Genomic DNA, 9,701 nt, shown 5'->3' on the forward strand with positions numbered 1-9,701 from the left:
AAATGCGTTTTTTTTCTGGCTATCCATCCCATAGGATGACGATGGTTCCTTTCAGCCAGTTTGTGGGGTTTGATATGAAGCTACCCCATTCCTCAGAAAGGAACAGCATGTGTATAAATGGATTTAGATTAGTAGGAGTTTGCAAAAGTCCAGACTCACTCTCTTGATATCCTTTCCCAGATCCTGTGGCATGATAAGGTCCAAGGTGGCTGGGGGAAGTTCTGTTGCAGTGAGTGGCCAGACCAAGCTTCAATGCCAGGGATGCCCTTTCCGCACTTCAAGACATGTGTTTGCTAGATGGCCATTGACCCTACATAAGGGTTCATCCACCTTTTAACAGGTCTTATTTTTCATCCTGCAGGTGTCTAGCCACCCCCCCCCCCACACCAGACCAGTTTAGTCACTGACACCTGACCATGCAACAGATAGTATTGGGTTACATGGTACCAGTAGCACTCAGATGAGTGACCTGACCAGTAAATACAATGTACAGATGCGCCAATATCTTTACCTTGCTACAGCCACACAGATATAAGATTCCTTTATTTTCTGGCTGTCTGGAATATGCTTGCACTAAGAAGGAGGGAACAGATCTACATGTGGTGTTCCTGGACCTTGCCAACGTCTTCGGTTCGGTCCCTCATAACCTCCTCTGGACTGCTTTCGACTTCTTCAGTGTCCTAGTGGCCCTCACAAGCCTTGTTAAGGCTTACTTTCAGGATGTACAGATGTGTTTGACAACAGCAGACTAAACCACAGCATGGCAACATCTGGAGTTGGGAATCATGGCTGGTTGTACCATTTCCTTGCTAGCCTTCACTATGGCCACAGAGATTATCATTAAAGCATCTTGATGAGTGGTTGGAGGCCAGTGCATAAAATCTGGCTTGAGACTGCCATGTATCAGAGCATATATGGACGATCTCACAACACTAACCACAACCAAGGCATGTACTGTGTGCCTGTTGAGGAGGCTTCAAGAGAACATTGAGCTGGTTCAGATGAAGATCAGGCCAAGTAAGTCCAGAAGCATCTATATCATTAAGGGGAGGCTGGTAGATCAACGCTTCTACATGGGCGATGAGGCAAAACCAGTGAAAAGCTTAGGTCAGTGGTATAACGCATCTCTCGAAGATACAGAGCAGGTACATCAGCTCAGGAAGGATGCCACCAGTGGTCTTTGGATTATTGACAGAGCCACACTACCTTGCAAGTTGAAGCTCTGGTGTATACAGTTGGAGCTCTTTCCACACCTCATGTGGCCACTAAAACCTTGTATGAAATTCCAGTCTCGAGCGTGGAAAAGCTGGAGCGACTGATCAACTCGTACCTAAGGAAGTAGCTTGGTCTTCCCAGATGCCCCAGCAGCATAGGACTCTACAGCAAAGGAGTCCAGAGTTGCCCATTTCTAGTCTTTCAGAGGACTATAAGTGCACCAAAGTAAGACTGGAGATAATGTTAACAGAGGTGAGTGATCCATTTGTAGCTCAAGCTGCTGTCATCGTAGATACTGGGAGAAAATTAATCCATCATCGTATACAGGCCTGATGGTGAAGCTCGCTCTGAATGTCTTCATCTCCCACTGCTCTTACCAGGGGATCTTTTTCTCCACTCCCTCCCATCTTGTCCATTGCCTTTGCTTTGCCTGAGCAACGGCCTTTGTGTACCTTGCCGCTTCCTCCTGCCAATGTATCTCCTGTGTCACAAGCCTACATATCTGAGATGGAGCAGCCTTGTCCCAGGCTCCAAAACCAAGACCATTCCTCCCTTGCTGCACTCGGCCCTTGATATCCTATGTAAGCAAAGGTGGCACTCAAGCATCGGGACTTCGTGCTGGAAAATCAGTGGTTGAGAGTTAATGCTCTATCTCCCCCTTCATCCCACTGACTGTTAACAGCATTTGACCAGGAAGGTGAGGGTCAAGCCAGAATCGCCACATCAAGATCAAATCCTGGGCAGCTAGGCAAGGCACGTGATTGGAAGATGACGGCAGATTTTGGCCAGAGGCTCTGCTTCCCAAATGAAATTGCAGAAACCAACCTCAGATCAGACCTTGTGCTGTGGTTGGCCTCACTCCATCTCATTTATATAATCAAGCTTACAGTGCCCTGGGAGGATGCAGTGGAGGAGGCCTATGAGCACAAGAAACTAAGGTACACTGACCTTGCAGCTGATGTGGCTGGAAGGCAAGGGTCCGACCGGATGAAATAGGCTGCAGAGGATTTGTAGTCACATCGACATCAAGGCTACTCCGGGAGTTGGGAATGTGAGGAAAGAATCACTGACAAGCAGTTAAAGATCTCTCCAGAGCTGCTGAAAAGGATAGTCAGTGGCTCTGGATGAGGAGAAAGGATTCCACCTGGGCACCCAAGAGAGTGAACGGCATCTAGAGGGTGAGCCCAGGATGCCGTGATTCTCTGCTGAATCCTCCGGAGGTGTCGTGGGTCTATCAGCAAAATACTGAGGAAGGAGGGCGCCCACTTGATAACCCAGAATATGCCACCATTCACTTGTCTACCCTGCAGAGTCTAGGCAGCAAGTCTCAGGAGTACAATAAGGGATATTAACATCTAGTCCTACATCATGTACCACATTGTCATGTACAGAATGAAATATTACACAAAATTGCCTTCTGCCTGCCTTAAGTCAAGGAGTCACCATTCAAAGATACACCAACTACAATTAAATTATCACAATATGCCAAAACAAAGAAAGATACAATAGATATATCATAAAATGGAAACTTAAATGTTCATAGTTGTAGTTAGTGGAAATAAAAAGATATTTCAATGTGCAGACAGATCTTTTGGTAGTCCCAGAGCACCTTTTAGTCAGAGTTATGGAGGTGCGATGAGGTTCAAGAACCTGGTCGCTGTTGGAAAAGGACTGCTTTGAACTGAGAGGTTGGACAGATAGCGTCAGTCGTTCTACCCCTACTGTACCCAATCTGCCTGTGACCTTCTACTAATTATATTCAGGAGTGCAGTGCTGCCGGAAGGGGCAGAGAGCAGCTCCGTGTCGTTTTTGGTGGACTCTGGCACCTAAAAAATTAGCACTGCGCCTTGATTATATTATCAATATTTTGACTTTTATCATTTATCCACCTCTACCAGAAACAGACAAAAATGCTTTTCTTAATTTAGACCTTGCAGCCCTGACACAGACTGTTTCCTCCAAATTCCCCAATCTTTCGCAGTCTCCCTTTATCCCTCATAGTCTGTCAGGCTTCCCTTGAATTCTCCTATCAAGGTCCAAGGTTCAAAGTTCCTTGTATTGTCATGCAATAAAAATTACATGCATGATATACTTTAATTTTCGCCTGCCTTTAGTGTTGCCCAGTGCCCCTTACTGTGTATACCCCAGGCATGGAGACTCCTGCCACTTAACACCCACTCAATTTCTGCACTGAGGTGTGAATAAAGTGTTAGCATCGACAGTGGGGCTTGAACTCAGAGTTTTGCAATCTGTGTGAAGCCAGTGCCTGAATGATGAATGGCAGTGGGGGAAGGGAGATTCAGGGTGTTCCTACCTCTTGCTGTTAGCAACTCTTTGCCTGACTTCGAGGGAGAGGCAAAATAAAGCTTTTCACTGTATCTTGGTACTTAACTAAACTTAAATCCAACCAAGTGTCTTTCTGAAGTGAGTAAAAACACAGCAATGCTGGAGGAACTTGGCCAACCTCGCAGCATTCATAGGAGGTAAGGATATATTAATGATGTTTTAGGCCTGAACCCTCCTTCAATGTACAACTGAAATGTTGGCTCTATTTCGTTACCTCCTATGGACGGTGCGAGGCTGGCTGAGTTCCTCCGGCATTTCTGTGTTTTTACTCCAATCACAGCATCTGCAGACTTTTGTGATCCTTTGAATGGAAATGAAGAAGTCTGTACACAGTGTGATTGTCGTTAATACATAAAAGTACTGGAGAAAACTCTGCGGGTCCTGCAGCATCCATAGGAGGCAAACTAATGTTATATAAGGTACACCTTGACAGACCCGAGACATTGGTTTTACAGTGCTTTTGCCTTCTACGGAAGCTGTGGGATCTGTTGAGTTTCTCCAGCACTTTTGTGTATTAGGTGTTCTTAGAATTACTGAGGTAAGACCCAAAATATGAGCACATTACCCTCTGATAACTAGCAATGTAGTGACAACCAGATTCATCTTTTTATTGTTTTGAAGGGTTCAAACCAAAGAACAGACAACCCTGCACTTCCATAGGGCTCTTTAAACCCTCCTGAGATGGCACTCCCAATTTAGTTTGAGGTCTAATATGAGAGAGGGCGCCTCTGGTACTGTGGCACTCCCTCAGTATTGCAGTGGAACACCAGTATGCTCTCTACACTTTCCTGTTTGATGCCCAGTTCGACCACCTGCCTGCCTCTGCCCTGAGTATATGTCATGGCATCTTACCACAAGATCTGCCTCCACTTCACCAATCAGCTTGGAGAGGTGAAAGTCAAAGACAGTGTAACCCCAACTGAACTTTGACGAGGTGTACCACATCATGACAAGTACAGATTGGGTGGGTACAAAGAGCCTTTTGCCCTGAATAGTGAAATCAATTACCAGAGGGCATTGGTTTAAGGTGAAGGGGAGAGATTTAACAGGAATCTGAGGGGTAACCCATTTTACACAGAGGGTGGTGGGTGTATAGAATGGTCTGCCGGAGGAAGTAAATGAGGCAGGTTCTATTTTAGTGTTGAAGAAATATTTGGATAGATACATGGATAGGATGGGTTTCGGGGGATGTGGGCCAAATCCTGGCAGGTGGGTCTAGTGTTGGTGAACATTTTTGTCAGCATGGGCAAGATGGGCTGAAGAGCCTGTTTCCGCGCTGTATGTATATCCACTTGACTCTGTGGTTACAGTGGTTCTCAACCTTTCTCTTTCCACTCTCATACCACTCTAAGTAATCCCTATGCCATCGGTGCTCTGTGATTAGTAAGGGATTGCTTAAGGTGGTGTGTGAGTGGGAAGGGAAGGTTGAGAATCACTGCTGTAGACCCAATTGTAACAGAAATATTTGCTTGAGAAAAATTGTCATTGGCCCATTTCCTTTGGAGTTATGAAACCGTGCACATAATGAGTCAATTAGGTACGATTAAAATAGTGGTTTACAAACTTTTTATTTCCTCCCACATACCACCTGAAGCAATCCCTTACTAATTGCAGAGCACCTATGCCATAGGGAATGCTTAAAGTGGTATGTGAGTGGAAAGAAAAAGGTTGAGAACCACTGGGTCACGCAAAGGTCCAGGCAATCTCTCAGGCAGTTAGTGCATCATTCATACAGACAGGGTCTCACTACAACATTTTTGGCCCATCCTAGCCGAGCAACCTGTCAGTCCTATTGCCCCTTTTAGTATTTCACTGTAGCCAGCAACCTCTTCTCTCACATGTACCCATCAACTTGCTTCTGACCCTCTTACCACTGATCTTCTGCCACTTCTTTTGAACTATGGCCATTCCTGTGATGCAAGAACTTTCCATGAAGGAAGTTTAGGGGAGATGCCAGAAATAAGTGTTTTACAGGGAGAGTACAGGGTCCTGGAATGCATTGCTGGGGGTGGTGGTGGAGGCAGGTACCTCACACCCATAACCCTCTATTTTTCTCACATCCATGTGCCTGTCTAAGAGTCTTTTGGGCCAATTGTACCAGCCTCCACCACTAACCCCAGCAATACATTCCAGGCACCCAACACTCTCTGTGCAAAAAACTTACATCTGACATCTCCCCTAAACTTTCCTCCTCTCAACTTAAATGCAAATCCTCTGGTATTTTGATGTTGTTGCCCCAGGTAAAAGCTATTGGCTGTCCACCTGATCTATGCTCCTCATGGTGTTATATACCTCTTTAAAGTCTCCTCTCATCCTTCGTCGTTCCAAAGAGAAAAGCTCTAGCTCTGTTGACCTTGCTTTATGAGATATATTCTCCAATCCAGGACCATCCTGGTAAATTTACCATCCTGGTAAATCTTACCATCTCTAAAGATCAGGTAAATGGTTAAATACTTTTAAAAACATGCAGTAAATGCCGGAGGAAATCAGCCAGTTTCGTAGGGTCCATGGGAGGGTAAAGATAAATTACTGACGTTTTGGGACTGAGGTCTTCTTCAAGGTATAGGTCAAATTCTATTGCCCAGGGGAGGGGGACCTAAAATTAGAGGGCATGGATTTTAAGTTGAGAGGGAAAAGATTTAAGTGACCTGAAGGGGCCACATTTTCATGCATGGGGTGGTGGGTGTGTGGAGAGCTGCCAGAGGAAGTGGTAGGGGTGGGGGCAATTGTAATATTTAAAGGACATTTAGACAGGTTTAGAGGGATATGGGATGAACGTAGACAATTTGAACCATCTCAGGTCGACAACTTGGTGGGCAGGGAGAAGGGCCTGCTCTCTTGCTCTCCAACATCGTTAGTCTTCTCCTATGTGGAGTCAGATGAGGAGATTACCACAATTAGCACTCAATTAGTAGTGAGTGATGGGATTGTATGTGTCAAAACATTTCAGAGATAACAGGATCATCAGTAATGTGCAGAGGCTAGACAGTTCAACCCAGAGATGGTAGGTATAGTGTCCCTAATTTAAAATGCAGTCCCACAGAACAAAACACTGAATTGAGGACCTCCCCCACCCCCCACCATGTACCCAAGAGGGTCAAGTAAGCTTACCAATGCCCTGAAATCTCTCTAATCGCCCTGCCCACATTTCACTCCACGGTTCCCAGCAGCCCTTTCTGTTCCTACGACCTGTTTATTTTCAAAATGATGGTGTTTGAAATAAAGTCTGTAGTGGAAGTACTGGCCTCAGGTTCTCCACTCTCACGGGACCAGTGATAATCCCCATTGCTAATAGAGGGTGGCATGGTTAGCGTGATACTATTGCAGGCCCAGCGACCTGGGCTCAAATGTGGCACTGTCTGTAAGGAGTTTGCATGTTCTCCCCGTGACTGCGTGCGTTTCTCCAGGTGCTCCAGTTTCTTCCCACGTTCCAAAGACGTACGGGATCTGTAAGTTAATTGGTCACATGGGTGTATCTGGGCTTGTGTACTGGAATGGCCTGTTACCATGCCCTTGAACGGTTTTATAAAGGAAGTTTTTTTTAATAATGCTACACCTTGGACTTTCATTTGAGAGTTGACTTGTCTGGATAGCACACAAAACTGTCTCATCATCCTCAAGGGCAGCGTCCTCATGGTCACGATGTCTCAGAAGTGAATTAAACTTTACCCTACTCAGCAATGCAGGAATGTGGTCCAAACCATGGATTGCATCATGAAACCCCATCTCACAAAGAAATTCAATGGAAGGATCTCTAAGACAGATTACAACACCACACCCTCCATTTTTGCTTTATATTGCACTACCTGCAAGTTGACTTGCCTGGATAGCACCCAAAACATAATTTTCACTGTATCTTAGGACATATGACAATGAACAATTGAGTTCAAGTATGACAGGGCAGCAATCTCCTAGTACCACATGAAATTCAGTGTCCAGGTTGGGTGAAAGGATTGAATACACAGGTTATTGATCTGTGGGACTTGCACACTGTGCTGTAAGTCCCAGCAGTCAGACACGAGGATGGAAGCTCCATTTATCTGTACTGTCCATCAAAGGAAGTGACCTGTAAATAAATAAAGGAAGTCATTTGAACAAGATGTAGTGACTACATATCTTATATATTCGGGTCCGACACCGAACGAAGCTCTCTGGGCTGGACTTTGATGCTATAATCTGCCAGAAAGCTGACTACAGCTACAACACACACCTCCTTGGACAAACAACATCTCCTCACTTGTCAGGAAGGTGCAACATGGGCTGCACTTCCTGAGAAGACTGAGGAGGCTAAGGCTACCGGCCACCATCATGTCAACCTTCTACAGGAGTTCTATTGAGAGAGTCCTGGCTGGCTGCATCACGATGTGGTACAGTTGCTGAAGAAAAATGGATCGGAGGTCAATCCACAGAATCTTAAGAGTGATAGAGAAGATCAATTGAGGACCCCTTCCACCCTGCGCACAGTATAGAACATAGAACACAGAAAACTACAGCATAGTACAGGCCCTTCAGTCCTCGATGTTGTTCCGACCTATACAATATATTCCTACCAAAATAAAACTAAATATTTCCTACCTTGTAACCCTCTATTTTTCTTCCATCCATGTGCCTGTCTAAGAGTCTCTTAAATGTCCCTAATGTTTCAGACTTCACCACCACTCCTAGCAATGCATTCCAGGCACCCAATACTCTCTGAATAAAAAACTTACCTCGATGTCTCCCCTAAACTTCCCTCCCTTCACTTTGTAGAGATGTCCCCTGGTGTTTGCCTTTCCTGCCCTGGGATAAAGGTGTTGGCTATCCATTTTATTTATGCATCTCACAACTTTGTAGACCTCTATTAAGTCACCTTTCATGCTTCTTCTCTCCTGAGAGAAAAGTCCTAGCTCTGCTAACCTTGTCTCCTAAGACTTATCTTCCAATCCAGGAAACATCCTGATAAATCTCTTCTGCATTCTTTCCACAGCATCTTCCAGCTACTCCCATCAGGAAAGAGATAGAGGAGCATCAGAGCCACCTGAGGAGCAACTTCTTCCCACAGGCAGTGAGAATGCTGAATGACCAAAGGAACTGCTCACACTAACCATCTGAGACTCGACAATTTATTAAACAGTATTTATTTATTTTTATATATTTGTTCTTCAGATGTATCATTTGTTTGCTGGTTTTGCATTGAGGACTGGAGAACACTGTTTTGTTGGGTTGTACTTATACATTCGATGATAAGTAAACTTGAACTTGAACAGTAATGTTCACCAAGGGCATGCAGCAGAGGTTAGCTCACTCTTGCCAGCTTCATGCCTAAACTGCTCTTCAGAGGTTTATTGTTCAAAGTTCCTTCATGGAACCCTTTTCACTGTACCTGGTAGAATGTGGCAAATAAATGTGAACTAATCAGTTTGGATTATGTGAGATTAGACAAATTCTCTAACCACACAGCAGCAGTGGATCAGCTATCAAATAACCTTGAGTTGGAAAGCAGGGTTGAGATGGAAAGTCTAATGGCATGGTGCTAAGATAACAAGCTCTCTCTGAACATCAGTAAGATGAAGGAGATGGTCTTTGACTTCAAGAGAGGGGGCAGAGTCCACACCCCTCTCCATGTTAAGGGCAGTGAGATGGAAAGAGTAGATCATTTCAAGTTAAATCAAATTTAAATTTAGACAAACAGCACGGTAACAGGCTCTTCCGACCAATGTACCTGTGCCGCCCAAATGCTCCAATTAACTTACAAACCCCAGGAGGGTGGGAGGAAACCAGGGCACCCAGAGGAATCCCATGCAGACACAGGGAGAATGTACACACTCACTACAGACAGCGCTGGATTTGGATCCCAAGCGCTGGCATTGTAATAGCATGGGCTAATTGCTATGCCAACCGTGCTTGCTTAGTTTGTAGGATTAACATCTCCAGTGACCTGACCTGGGACGAACCCACTGATGTGACGGTCAAGAGAGTGTACCAGTGCCTCCACCTTTTCAGAAGACTAAGGAAGTTTGGCATGTCCCTCTGTTCCTCAACAACTTTGACAGGTACACCTTCCAAACCAGATTTGCTGGGTGCATCACAGCATACGACGGGAGCTTCTCTGCTCAAAATCAGAAAAAGCTGAAGAAGGTGGTGAATGCAGTTTAGAACAT

At 45.1% G+C, this 9,701-nt stretch overlaps 1 long non-coding RNA gene across 4 annotated transcripts in view; it reads left to right on the plus strand.

The window, feature by feature from the left end:
- The window catches only part of LOC138735860 (uncharacterized), a 73,743-nt gene that overhangs the window by 33,122 nt on the left and 30,920 nt on the right, over positions 1-9,701 (plus strand). For 3 of the 4 annotated variants that reach the window (XR_011339972.1, XR_011339971.1, XR_011339973.1), the window contains exon 5: positions 8,528-8,673. This is a non-coding gene — a long non-coding RNA (uncharacterized lncRNA). Of the gene's footprint in view, positions 1-8,527; positions 8,691-9,701 lie in introns of those variants that run through there. The other variant, XR_011339970.1, reaches the window with a different exon arrangement.

The sequence above is a fragment of the Narcine bancroftii genome, chromosome 6 (assembly GCF_036971445.1).
Source record: "Narcine bancroftii isolate sNarBan1 chromosome 6, sNarBan1.hap1, whole genome shotgun sequence".
NCBI classification, from domain to species: Eukaryota; Metazoa; Chordata; class Chondrichthyes; order Torpediniformes; family Narcinidae; genus Narcine; species Narcine bancroftii.